Source organism: Chrysemys picta, chromosome 1, assembly GCF_011386835.1.
Source record: "Chrysemys picta bellii isolate R12L10 chromosome 1, ASM1138683v2, whole genome shotgun sequence".
Taxonomy (NCBI): Eukaryota; Metazoa; Chordata; order Testudines; family Emydidae; genus Chrysemys; species Chrysemys picta.
The window spans coordinates 343,115,315-343,129,118 of NC_088791.1; the positions used below are offsets into that span (position 1 = coordinate 343,115,315).

Here is a 13,804-nt window from a genome sequence, read left to right on the forward strand (position 1 = left end):
ATGCATTTTTTATTTATCAGGTGATTCATTTTTTTTTACTCATGGTTTGTGTCAATCTACATTTGGATGGAAACTAGAATTCAATTGTAAATTCACAAAAACAGCATTTAAATTTTGTTTTTTATAATTAATTAAATGTGCTGGATACGCCAGAAAATAAAGTAAATTTATCAAATATGTTTTGCATTTAAAAATAATCAATTTATTAAACAAAGGAAGTATTAATTGTAGTTCATGAACTGATCTTATTGTTTCTGGCCACCACATCCTTTCAAGGCTTTAGAACTAGTAGATCTCATCCACTCAGGCCTCATTTTTATTCATAGATTGGACGAGGAAAACAAGCTTTCCTGCAATTGGTTTCTCAACTTTGAATGAATTAATTATTGAACTGACTAGCTGAATAAACTGAATCGAAGAAAACAGTGTCTCTGCACTTGCAGAAGAGGCTACTGCTGCCAAAGCTCATTTAGCACTTTCATCAAATGATTTGACTTTCTTCAAATCTTTGGCAGCAAATATACTGCTTAAATATTTAAATTCAATTATTTTAACAAGCGATGGTACGTTTAGATCTTAACACAGGTTGTCATAATTTCAAATTTAATTTTTAAATAGGTATATTTTTAAAAGGAAAATATGTAAATAAAAATCAATTAAAAATATTTTTATCCAGCCTGCCAGAGAACCATATGGAAGTCAAGAGAACTAGAACGAGACAGCAATACTGCAACAGGCTGAAACCCGAGCTACAGCTTTCCCAGCCCTCAAATTGAGGGGGGGAAATAGGTTGCATCTTTCATAGAAAGATTTTCTTCTAGCTGCTTGTCAGGAATACATACTTCAACATGTTTTAACAAAAAAATGTTCTAAACTTAACATCCTCTCCTCTCTGTACTGATCAGGTTTCAGTCGCTGGTGATATCATAATCTAAGTTCTACAGAGAAAATCATGGAAGCAAAGAATTGGAATTTCTAAAAATAGAAAATAAAGGCAGGAAAGAAAGCTTAGTAAAAATGGAGTTCTTTATGCATCAAAGAAGAGTCAAAGATTTTTATTTTTTTATTTTTTGCGCTCTGCAGTTCACCTACCTAACCTCACCCACCTACCTTACTGAGGACTGAGTGCACGGTAAATTTGAAATCTTAAAACCAAGTTGTTTTTGAATTATCCAAGCACCAAAAGATCCATATTAAATATTTCTCATTAAGTCTAACCACTGAGACAACTTTAACTTAAAAAAAAAAAAATAAAGTCACCTTTAGGATAAAACAAGGCATGATGGAACGTGGCTCAAGTAAAATTTCTGAGAATTGCTTTAGATTGGCAAGGCCATCTCAACTTGAACTGTAGTTCATTGCTGCCTTGCTGACTAAGGCTGCTAGTCTGTCACAGAGGTCACGGATTCCATGACTTTCCATGACCCCCGTGACTTCTATAGTGGCTGGCCCCTGGGCCAGCAGTAGTTTGGGAGTGTGGGAGGGGGCTCAGGGATAGGGGCAGGGGGTTGGGAGTATGTGGGGGGTGCAGCTCCTAGGCAGTGGGGGGCGGGGTCTCCTCACCATGCGCTGCCAGCACCCACAGGTCCCGCCCCTGCAGCTCCCATTGGCTGTGGTTCCTGGCCAATGGGAGCTGTGGCAGCCGGCACTTGTGGCAGGAGCAGCGGAGGAGCTGCAGGGATGTGGAGCCGGGTAGGAAGTCCCTGCCAGCCCCGCCAACCCTCCCTCCCCCAGCACCAGCAGGGATCCCGGGTCACCTTCCCCAACACCCACGGCACCCCCTGAGCACCCGCAGTCCCCAGCCCAAGTTTTAGTTACGGTGGGTATTTTTACTAAAAGTCATGGACAGGTCATGGGCTGTGAATTTTTGTTTACGGCCTGTGACCTGTCCATGACTTTTACTAAAAATATCTGTGACTAAAACGTAGCCTTATTGAGGACTCATTCAGCCTCCCAGACAGAAGGTGCTTCAATAGCAGCAAGAAGAAAGGGAGATAAATATGAAACAAACGGGAAGCCCAGAATGAAGATATAAATTTTAGCTTTTACTAAAGTGCCTGGAGTCACCTCTCACAAACGCTATATACACACACCATTTGTCCTACACCTTTGGAAGAGAGTCAAACACCAGCACTTTTAGGCCTGGTCTACACTTAAAATTTAGGTTCACATAGCTACAGTAGAGCACTCAGCAATGTGAAAAATCCACACCACTGAGCACCATAGCCCTGCTGATCTAACCTCCAGTGTTATGCCCCTAGCTAAACTCTAGCTACCATCCTCTCAGGGAGGCAGTGTTCCTCCAATGATGGAAAAACCCCTTCTATCCATGCAGGCTTTGTCTACACAACGAGTTTATAATGGCATTGCTACAGTCCCCATAACATACACATGGTCTTACTTGCCTCTGAAGAAGTGAGGTTCTTACCCACGAAAGCTTATGCTCCCAATACTTCTGTTAGTCTTAAAGGTGCCACAGGACCCTCTGTTGCTTTTTACATGGTCTTACTGTATCTCAAATGTTCTAACAGTCTTAACATTGCTATGTTGAGAGAGTGCATCACACAAACAGTTCTGTAACAGATCAGCCTATTGAAAGTGCACAGGGAAGGCAGATAAAACTAGGAACTACTGTATTTTGCTTTATAATAAGCATACCTGTTTCTTGTATTATATTTGCAGCTCAGATTCCTCTACTTCAAAGTCATTAGTAACCCTCTAATACAAGCAAATATAATCTTCGGGAGACATATGAACTTATAAGTGACTTCCATCAGAAACAATGGACATGGAAAATTGCATCACATCATGTTTTGCAGTATCACAGCATTACTCCCTCTTCAAGCACATCTTGTATTCAGAGTAGTCTTACCACTTCAAGAACTATAAAAAATAACAGCCTTGTTTTAATTTCATTGCATGAATACATATCGTCATTTATCAAGATGACTTATGCTGCAGTTTTAGTTCCCTGAACTTCAGGGACAATTAGACAACTATATAATTATTTGGGAGGGGGGGGGTGAGGGTGGAGAAGAGGCATAACAGAAAAAAAGTTTGGGTGCAAGGAAGGGAAAGAACGGAACATCCAGCATGCAGTTCTTTCTCCATCCTCCACAAGACTAGTTGGTTGAAAGCATTGGAAACACTGGGTGAAGATTCAGCTTTCCAAAAGAGTTGTATTAATTATGGTGCCAACTGACCCCTTTCATTCTGCTGTCTTTCTGGTTCTATGTCCACAAAGGACATTTCTCTGCAACAGCTACTTAATTCAACAAATAAAGCCCAAGAGCAAAACTTACTTAAGTCTGAAAACATTTCTTATATCTTTATTCTTTTGTGCCTTACAAAGTCAGCAGCCTTGCTTAATGAATCTCTCACTAAAGTTCCTCCTCGCTCCTACTAACCATATAGCTGGGCTCCATATACTTACAGAGGATGGCAAGAGGATTTTCAAACTCTTCCCTCCTGCCTCAATTTACCAACTGGATGGGAGGAATGTCTATCATTGGTTCTGCTTGGCAGTCATCCCCTCCATGGAAACAAACCCCCTTTGAGAGGGCTTGAAGAGTTTCCTCCAACCCTTATTATTTATATGACATTAGTGTCTACGGCCTATAGATTATTAGAAGGTTCACTGATCTCCTAGCTTCCTGGCTGCTTCATAGGAGGTCAAGGCAGAAGGTCAGGGGCACACAGCTACTGTAACCTCCTGCAGCCCTGTTTTTTGGGGTCCTTCCTTTGTCGTAACACTAATACCTGCTCTTATCCACAATCATGGCTTTAACTCATCACTATGTTGTGGATTCACAAATCAATCTCTACTGATGGTATCTCCCTTCATCCAGCCTTGTATCTCAACAACTCTTTTCAACATCTCTTTGGGGATGTCCAGTCATCATCTTAAACTCAACATGGCCAAAACTGAGCTCTTAATGTTCTCCCCACAAACCCTCCCTTCTCCCCTTTTTATCTACCATCATGGACAACACCACCATCCACCCAATCACTCAGGCCCATAGCCCAGGAGTCCTCTTTATTTCGGCCCTCCCAGTAGACATGTATATTCAGGCCATTTCTAAATCTTTGCATTTTTTCTTACACTTCTCTAAAATCCACTCTTTCCTCTATGTCCACACAGAGACGGTAGATAAAGTCTCATTCGAGTTCTCATCATTTCACATCTGAACGTCTGCAAAAGCCCCTAGCGTGGAAGCAGTTTATCCCATCAAAACTGCACTTTTGCTGCTATAGCTTATTTTGTTTGGGGGAGTGTAGGTGGCTGGAATTTGCTATTCCAGCAATAACACAATTTTGCTGATGTAACCTGTGTTCAGAATTGCCAGCACTACGGGGTTGCCACACTAATGTCCCATGTGGACACTGCTACGGCACCCTAAGTCCCAGAATGTAGTTTGACTTACTACACTTAACAAATAGTAGCAGCGAAAATGCATTCTGGCACTTTTGGGTGTGCTGTAGCAGCATCCACATGGGATGTTACTGCACAACAAGCTGGTGCACTGTAAATTCAGACCCTGGCTTGCCACACAACATCATCCTGTACAGACAAGCCACAGGAGTGCTCTGCCAGTATAATATACACCGATAAACGGTAAGTCTACATTTCAGCACTCTCCCGTCAACATAATTACTCCGCCTCGGTGAGAAGTGGAAGCACTGTCCCGCCAACATAGCGTCGGTGTGGGCAGTGCAAAACTTGCATTGCTCAAGGGGGAGGCCTAGGAAGCCATTCTGACAGCAGCCAGAAACAAAGGATGGTGGTACTAGAAACCACTGCCACTTGACAAAGACAGGACTAAGCTGCAGAAGCCACATCTCAAATAAGACTTGGGCAGGGGACAGAAGTCTCCTAATCAGCACAGGTGAGAATAAGGCCTTGTCTACACTACAGAGTTTCGTTGACAAAAGTCGCATTGCAGTGTGTACACCTCCACTGTCTTGTCGCCAAAAGCTGCCTGTTGCTGACAAAACTCTGTAGTGTAGACAAGGCCTGAGAAAAGAAAGAGGAAGGAAAGGGAATAGGTGCAACTAGACAGAAATCATCACATAGGTGTACAATGCAACTCGTTTGGCTGTTTTTAAGTTTCTAAAACCTCTGGAAAATAATTTCTTTTAGGGTGATAAGATTGGCAAGCATTTCATATCCTTAGTATGGTTTAAAGCAATCATATTTTTGCTGCATCTGCTAGATTTTCATTTGTGCTATTTATAATCATGCTACATAAATGTGTATCATATGCTTTAAAAATTGCTACACGTAGATTTTAGTTGTCTTGATGCTATTACTTAGGGAAAGTATTTAATTTTATATTAAAGTGAGATTTCATTTAATATGCTCTTGGATAAAAGTCTGGGATAATTGCTATCTTGATTTGATTTGCACTGTATTAGAAATAGCAGGGGAAACCTCACAGGAGTTCTCCAGACACTTGAAGTGACAACCACAAGCCAAAGTCACATTTGCTTATGTTTTGCTAGAAGTGACTGATAAAGTAATTTGAAGGGGACAACTTTGGAAAATCATGAATGTTATGGGAAAGAGCAACATTTTTTAATGCAGTCAAATGGCCAATTTCATGACATTAAAATTTTAATATGACATTTTAATTACCAGCCAAAAAATGCTTTATAGTATGCTAGAAATGTTTCAGTACACACCTGAACAAAATATTTGCCACTCCCTTTTTAGCTGGCTGGAGTTTTAATTTCAAGTTTCCACGAATAAGATGGATAATTTGTTCAAAAAACAATACTGTCAATAAAATAGTATCATTTTCTCTAAAAGGTGTGTTGGGGGGAGGGGCAAGGGTCCTCTTTTTCCTAAGTGCTTGTGTTCCTTCAACTTCCCTTGCTGATTTTAATACTAATAGTCCAACCTACAGGGCAGCCTTCTTGTTTCACCTACCTGCGGGGGGCTAAGCCATTAAGAGGGAAATTAGAAAGAGGATCTACTATGCCCTCCCTCCAAAAGATATTTTTCCTTTGTGAGAGTCAGGTCCCCTCTTCTTATGGTTTCATTTCCATTCTCTCCTCCTGCTCTCAGTGGTATCTGTAGGCTTCCAACCTAAGAGCTCAGGAGGAGGCCAGCTACTTCTCAAAAAGGCACCACCTGTCTCTCACCTCTCATGCCTATCACAGTGAAGTTAATTGCTCAAAACACACCCACACCTCCGGCAAAGGAAGCCAGACCCCAAGAGAAAGTTTGAGTTTTTGTATTTTTTCAGTGAGATTTTGTGTTTTTCATTAAAACTGTCAATTTCGCATTTTCTCTTAAGTCCATGATTATTGGGATAATAATACAGCATTAGCTAGGATTGTTGAGATAAACCATATCGATAACAAACGAAAAGTTTTCTCCTAAAAGAGAATATGGGAAATAAAACAAGAAAATATATGCACCACTTTGGAAGGCTTTCAGGCTCAGCAAGTATTTAATTCTTTGTTCCTAGCTTTTTGTTTTTAAAGATAGTTACCAAATTATATCTGATAAGACAGCTGAGTATGAGCTGAACCTTCCTGTAGCATGTCCAGCCAAGTGACACAAAGCAGTACTTGGAAAAATTACACTACCTGACTTGAGACCAAACAAAGAAGGCAATAGTTATGAAGTTGGGCTTTTCTGCCCTCCTGCTAGATCATACTGGCACTGGCAACCTTGATCTGGTGATTAAGCAAAATAAGCAAACCAAAACAAGCCTGAAGAGGTTAAAAAAGTCACAGCACAAGAATCTGCTACACCTTCTCCCTTCTCTCACATAACAATCTGAGGGCTCTAAATACTGCCAGAGTTACCTCATTACCACTTTTTCAATGGCCTAGTCCTAAAAGGGTAGGTTAGAGACAGCAAAATAGTTAGTGGGACTGTCAACATTTCTGGACCAAGGGCCTGCTAATTGCATGTTTGAGGGAGCGAAACAAGTGAAGCCAAAATTCTGCCTTTCCCTTCGGAAGGCATTAACAACTTCTGCCACCAGTGGACCCAATTTATTTCACTTGATTACTCTAGCCATGAGGGGCACAGACCAATTGCACAGATAATAGCCTACATTAGAACCTCAGTGAGAAAATAAAGTCATAATTCAGATAAATGCTCTTCTTTTTTCAGACATACCACAGCAGCCCAAAATCACTATCTTGCCATCCAGAATATTTCAGCTGGACAAGAATTCCTTGAAGCTACTGTGGAGAAGATAGACAGACTTCTTCAACCTTCACAGCAGCCAACCATTTAGGCTTTTAAATAACTCACTCTACTCAACTGGCCAGCCCCTGCAAAGACTCCTTCTAAGGGCACTCTAACCTCCATTCCATACGTTTTATCTGCTACAGGTCAGTCAGTGAATAGACCGGAAATTATAAAGTCATTAGCTATTTACACAACACTGCACTTCACCCACACATTAGATTCTTCCCGCACAAGATGTTAACTGAATGGGTTTAGTTATTTTAAGTAATGCTTGCTATTTCATTTTTTCCCAGTATATCAGTGGTGCCCTTCAATTTCCATGTCAAATTTGACTGCAAAATATGGTTCTATGCATTCATAATGACTACACACTGCTCTAAACAGCTCTGTTCTGTGTACATCTCTGTTTGCATATCCTCCTCACACCCTGCCCAATGCTCTATTTTTCATGCTCCCTTTATCCGCTTCTCCCACTTCTTTTTTTCATGCTGACCCCTGCCCTTGGAATTGCATCTCTCTCCTTGAACAAAAAGCATCCTCCCTTTCCTCCAAATGTCTCCTGAAAATCCATTTCTTTAACCAGATCTGATCTCTAGTGTTCCTACTCACACCTCTTCCTTTAGTTGTTGTAATGTTTCCATTCAATTTAGGATGTAAATTTATAAGGGCGAGAAACATGTCTGATTCAGTGTGAAGCATGTGTACACTTTTAGTGACATATCACAGATTTTTTTAAACTGAATTTGGCAAGAGAAATATTCCTAAGCATCAGAGCATAGGCAATACCCAGTACTAGACGCCTGTGATGTCTTCTGCCTAGAACCTCCAACGCACCTTCTCAGGCTAGAGACATCTCTTTAAATGGTCCCATGAGTTTGACTGAAGAGGGGTATCTAAATAGAATTGAAATCAACTCTACAACATGCCTGAAGAGTGGGATTCCAATAGCTATATATCTGTCTGAAGTACTTACGTGGCCCCCATCACCACAGTGCCTGAGCACCTCACAATCTAAGAATTTACCTTCACAACACTCCTGTGAGGTAGGGAAGTGCCATTATCCCCATTTGATAAATGAGGAACTGAGGCGTAAAGAGACTAGACTAATGACTGCCCAAGATCACACAGGAAGTCTGTATTCTATCTTATCCCATTTTGTTGTACATGCTGGGATGCACAACTATCATCTCAGGGGAAGAGAAACTCCACATTCAAATGGTTTCTACTGCTGTGTGATAAATCTGTTTAATGACAGACTTACAGCCAAACTGTTACTCTGAACTCTCAGTACCTAAGAAAGGCTATGAGGAATATGGTTTACCTGGAAAACCTTCTACTGCTTGCTACCAAGACTCTTTTATGCCAACTAAACTAAAGCAGTTCCAGTTCCATGATTGCTATGTTGCTTGGTATTTAAGTAAAAGTTTTGCCCTTAGTTTGGCAGATTTTTATGCCACACAAAAAATAATTAACTTCCATTAGTGTAATTTATTTAAATCATACATTCATTATAGAGATGGAAAAGACCTATTAAGTCATCTAACTGACCATTCTGTCAGTGCAAGACAGTTCCCTACAGCACATTTTACACGCCTGTTTTAAGTGTGTTTGCTACAGTGTAAGCTCATAAAGTGTCTGCATAGCTGAGACACATTCACCGACTTATGCTTCAAGCCAACAAGTTGTTGGAAGACTTCAATTCATGACTTATACTGCGCTTTTATTTCCCCAACAGACCTTAGCCCTTTTTTCACCTCCCTCAAGAAAAGTGTATTTGTATTTTGCTTTGCAGCAAAAATATATAACAAAGAACTAGCTGATGATTTTTAAGTGCAGTCTGTGTGTCCAACAGGTTATAACACTAGGACTGGGAATGTATTGCATGCCTATCAAAAAAGTATGTACAGTGCAGTCTAAAATGAGGTCCAGTTCTATGGATTATGAAAGACAAATATAGCCAGACAATAGTGTGCAGACAGGTTTTACCAGTTGTTTGATTTTATAAATAGGAAAACAATTCTATCATTTGAACCATGGTATCTTAGAATTCTTACAGGCTGTTTCATTTTAAGGAGACTAAAGTGGCACATCCAAAAGTCTATGATATATTTATTAAACAACCTCGGTGTACGCAGTGCTGTATAGTAGGTGTGGTGTGACAAATGGTAAACACGTCTCTGCCTGAAGCTGCTTACAATCTAAAGACATAGCAGGTAGAATACCATACAACACAAAACAAATAGAAGCATTAGTCCCCTATTGCCTCAAGGAATAGATGAGTTTTTTTAAAAAAATTTGCTGGAGGGAAGGAAAGTTGTCATACATTGAACACACCAAGCACATATGCGACAGCATGAAAAAAGGCTCAATCTAAAGTGGGTAGAGGTAACCAAGGGAGGCGTCAGACGAGAAACATGGAGTGACTAAAGGAGCAAGAGGGACTACATAAACCAAACTTGGAAAAAGACCTCAAGCAGAACATTCGATTAGCAATACATGAACATGGGACTAGAAATGAGTGATCTCGCCGGAGAAATTCAGCTGCAAATAGACTGATTAGCTAAAAGTGAACTCTAAGAAATAGAAATACAAGGGGAAATATGAGTAGGATGATCACAGCTACTTCAACTACACCTCTAGCCCGACATAACGCTGTCCTCAAGAGCCAAAAATTTTACTGCGTTATAGGTGAAACCACGTTATATCGAACTTGCTTTGATCTGCCGGAGTGCGCAGCCCCGACTTCTGGAGCGCTGCTTTACCATGTTCTATCCGAATTCATGTTATATCGGGTCACGTTATATTGGGGTAGAGGTGTATTTTGTCCAGAAAGATGTTGGGGGACAGAGATTGGTGTGTGGATGAGAGAGCGAGAGAGAGAGAGAGAACTGCCTTTAAGGGAAACAGTTATTCAGGGTTCCTAAACACATCTGTAACAAATCTAGCAAGTCTTGTTTAACTGTGTGGGAAGAGAGATCTTTATCAGGGGTTTGCCAGAAAAGAGAGAGGACACAGTTAACGTAATGAAACAGAACATACATTCCAGTTCTATAAATTGTTTCTCCTGCTTCCTCGAGGCTAAGAGCTCTGTTTGACTATTAAATACCAAGCCAAGAGGAAAAATAGCCATAACTAACACCTCTGTGCAATTGTGGATTAAGTATACTTAACACTATATATGAAATTAGCTGATGCTGGCAGAAACATTGCCATTATTGTTTTGCTTCTGCTGGTGCAGCTTTGAAAAGCTGCAGCCCGAGGAGAAGAGGGAGCCTTATTTAAAAATAAGTGATAAAACAAAGCTAAGCAAAACGATTTCATAGCCTGCTTTAAGAGCCCTCCTGTGTGCATTTCCTTGACCTACTAAAAGCCTATCACAATAAAAAAGCCTGGCATGCAAACTTGCCAGTCCCTCCTGTGAAAGTCATTCTCTTCTAAATAGTTGTGTAAAAATCAGCATTTCAGAAAACAATGAAAACCTGAAACTACCAGGAATGAACACTCACCACCCTGTCATTCCACATGCACTCCGATCTATAACTTCCCTTCATATGGAAGGGAAAGAGCATCAGTCCTTACAAAGATGGTTTCTTTTGGTTAATTATGCCCCCTGCAGACTTTTTAATTCTGGCACCCCAAGGTCCTCTGCAGAAAGCTTTGTATTTAATTCAGAGGGATAAAAAAATGTTTTAATTCAGAGCTAAATGTGAAAAATTGAAGGGGAGAAAATCATGTACAAAATTTACTGCTTCCATTATCCTTAGGAGAAAAGAACATCACTAAGACAATAGCCCCGTCTGCTCACTTGTGTCTCAATGAAGCAGTTCAACCTGACCCAAGCATTTCCTCCTATTCACAGAGAGGGGTGTAAAATCCAGTCTAAATACAATGACACTTCTTCCCCTGCTGGTATCACTGCATCCAACTGAACTACTACAGGGCACAGAAATACCCAACAATGGAAGAAGAGACCAGAGCCATTGCTGGTTAGAGCAGTGGTTCCCAACTTATTCTCTGCCACGGCACACCTGGATACCTTTAATTATTTTGAGGCACCCCACCATATTGCCTCCAAATGAACTCTCCCTCTTATCACCTTGGGTTAAGCTGTTTACCACACCACCCTTGCTATTCGCAGTCTGTACAATACAGTTAATGATGTTTTGGTCAACTCACAAATTCACACCAACAAGACCCCAATTCTGCCCCACCCAGCCCCAACCAACCAGTTCTGCCCCGACGCCCACCTAGCTCCCCATCAATTTTACCCTTCAATTTCCCCATCAGTTCTGCCCCCGCTCCAGTTTTCCCACCTCACACCCAGCCCCCACCCACCTCTCAGTTCTGCCCCCCTCTCCAGTTTCCACGGCTAGTCCTACAAGAAGAGGGAAGAATCAGTGGACACAGCGAGAGTTCAGAGCTCCAGGAGCATAGGGGATGACTCACAGAAGATGGCAAGGGAGAACTAAAGACAAGAGGACTCGCAGCCAGAAAAAAACAGGAGGAAGACTGGAGAATGACACCAACATAAGGAAGAGGCAGGTCTATGTGATTGGGAACTTTCTGCTATGGACAGCCTTGTAACCAGGGCTGATCTGGAGAACAAAAGGGTTTGCTGTGTGTTAGGAGCTAAGATATGGGATGTGGGCCTGAGGTAGAAGAGGATCCTAATGGGAGCAGGAAAAAATCCACTGATTGTCCTTCTTGTGGGAATACATCATATTGCTAAATTCTTCTTGGGATGCTTCAAGGGAGACTATGCCAGGCTGGGAAGACTGTTATGTCCCCTCTCAGTCTACTCTTCTCAAGATTAAACAAACATAATTTTTTCAATCTTGCCTCATAGGTTATGTTTTCTAGACCTTTAATAATTTTTGTTGCTCTCCTCTGGACTTTCTCCAATTTGTCCACATCTTTCCCAGAACAGCACACATTACTCCAGCTGAGGCCTAATCAGCATGGAGTAGAGCAGAAGAATTACTTCTCATATCTTGCTTACAACACTCCTGCTCATACATCCCAGAATGATGTTTGCTTTTTTTGCAACAGTATTACATTGTTCACTCATATTTAGCTTGTAATCCACTATGACCCCCAGATCCCTTTCTGCAGTACTCGTAGACGTTAAGGTCAGAAGGGACCATTATGATCATTTAATCTCCTTCCTAGGCAGTCATTTCCCATTTTGTAAGCGTGCAACTGACTGTTTCTTCCTAAGTAGAGTACTTTGCATTTGTCCTGATTGAATTTCACCCTATTTACTTCAGACCATTTCTCCAGTTTGTCCAGATCATTTTGAATTTTAACCCTATCCTCCAAGGCACTTGCACCCCCTCCCAGTTTGATATTGTCCGCAAACTTTATAAGTGTACTCTATGCCATTATCTAAATCACTGATTAAGATATTGAATTGCACCAAACCCAGAACTGATCCCTGCAGGACCCCACTCAATAACCCCTTCCAGCTTGACTGTGAACCACTGATAACTACTCTCTGGGAATGGTTTTCCAACCAGTTATGTATCCATCTTATAGTAGCTCCATCTAGGCTATATTTCCCTAGTTTGTTTATGAGAAGATATTGCAAGACAGTATCAAAAGCCTTACTAAAGTCAAGATATACCACATCTACTGCTTCCCCCCATTCACAAGGCTCTTTACTCTGTCAAAGAAAACTAAGGCACTGAAGTTAAGACAACTGGTATGTAATTCCCTGTGTTGTCCTTATTCCCTTGATAGACTGGCCCTAATTTGGCCTCTCTTCCAGTCCTCTGGAATCTCTTCCGTCTTCCATGAGTTTTGGTGTGGCCCAGATTTTCTTTGATGTGATAGCTGACAGATTTCTTCAACCAACCAACAAGAGGAGATGTCATTTTATATTTAGTATTGGTAAGTAGTGAGAAGCTCATAGAAGAAGTGGTTTTAGGGGACAACTTTGGTTCAAGTGATCATGAGCTAATTCAGTTTAAACTAAATGGAAGGATAAACAAATATATATCTGCAACTAGGGTCCTTGATTTCAAGAGGGACAAACTTAAAAAAATTAACAGAATTAGTTAGGGAAGTGGAATGGACTGAAGAACTCAATGATCTGAATGTGGAGGAGGCTTGGAATTATTTTAAGTCAACGTTGCAGAAACTGTCTGAAGCCTGAGTCCCAAGCAAGGGGAAAAAATTCATAGGGAAGGGTTGCAGGCCAAACTGGATGAGCAAGCATCTCAGTTTATTAAAAGAAAGCCTACAAGGAATGGAAGATGGGAAAGTTCAGCCAGGAAAGCTACCTCTCAGAGGTCAAAAAGTGTAGAGAAAAAATGAGAACTGCCAAAAGCCAAGCAGAGTTGAACCTTGCAAAGAGAATTAAATCCAATAGTAAAAGGTTCTATAGCCATATAAATAAAAAGAAAACAAGGAAAGAAGAAGTGGGGCCACTAAGCACTGATGATGGGGTGCAGATTAAAGATAATCTAGGCATGGCCCAACACCTAAATGAATATTCTGCCTCAGTTTTCAAGAAGGGTAATGAGGATCTTAGGGGCAGTGGCACGGCGGATAATGGAAATGAGGATAGGGAAGCAGAAATTACCATATCCAAGG

At 41.0% G+C, this 13,804-nt stretch overlaps 1 protein-coding gene across 17 annotated transcripts in view; it reads right to left on the bottom strand.

The window, feature by feature from the left end:
• FAM168A (family with sequence similarity 168 member A) overlaps positions 1-13,804 on the bottom strand; it is a 328,051-nt gene that overhangs the window by 257,191 nt on the left and 57,056 nt on the right. For 5 of the 17 annotated variants that reach the window (XM_065581798.1, XM_065581804.1, XM_065581802.1 and 2 more), the window contains exon 2: positions 2,659-2,883. The exons of the other annotated variants lie outside the window; for them this stretch is intronic. The gene's annotated coding sequence lies outside the window, so the exon portion shown is untranslated. The remainder of the gene's footprint in view (positions 1-2,658; positions 2,884-13,804) is intronic. 17 annotated transcript variants of the gene reach the window in all.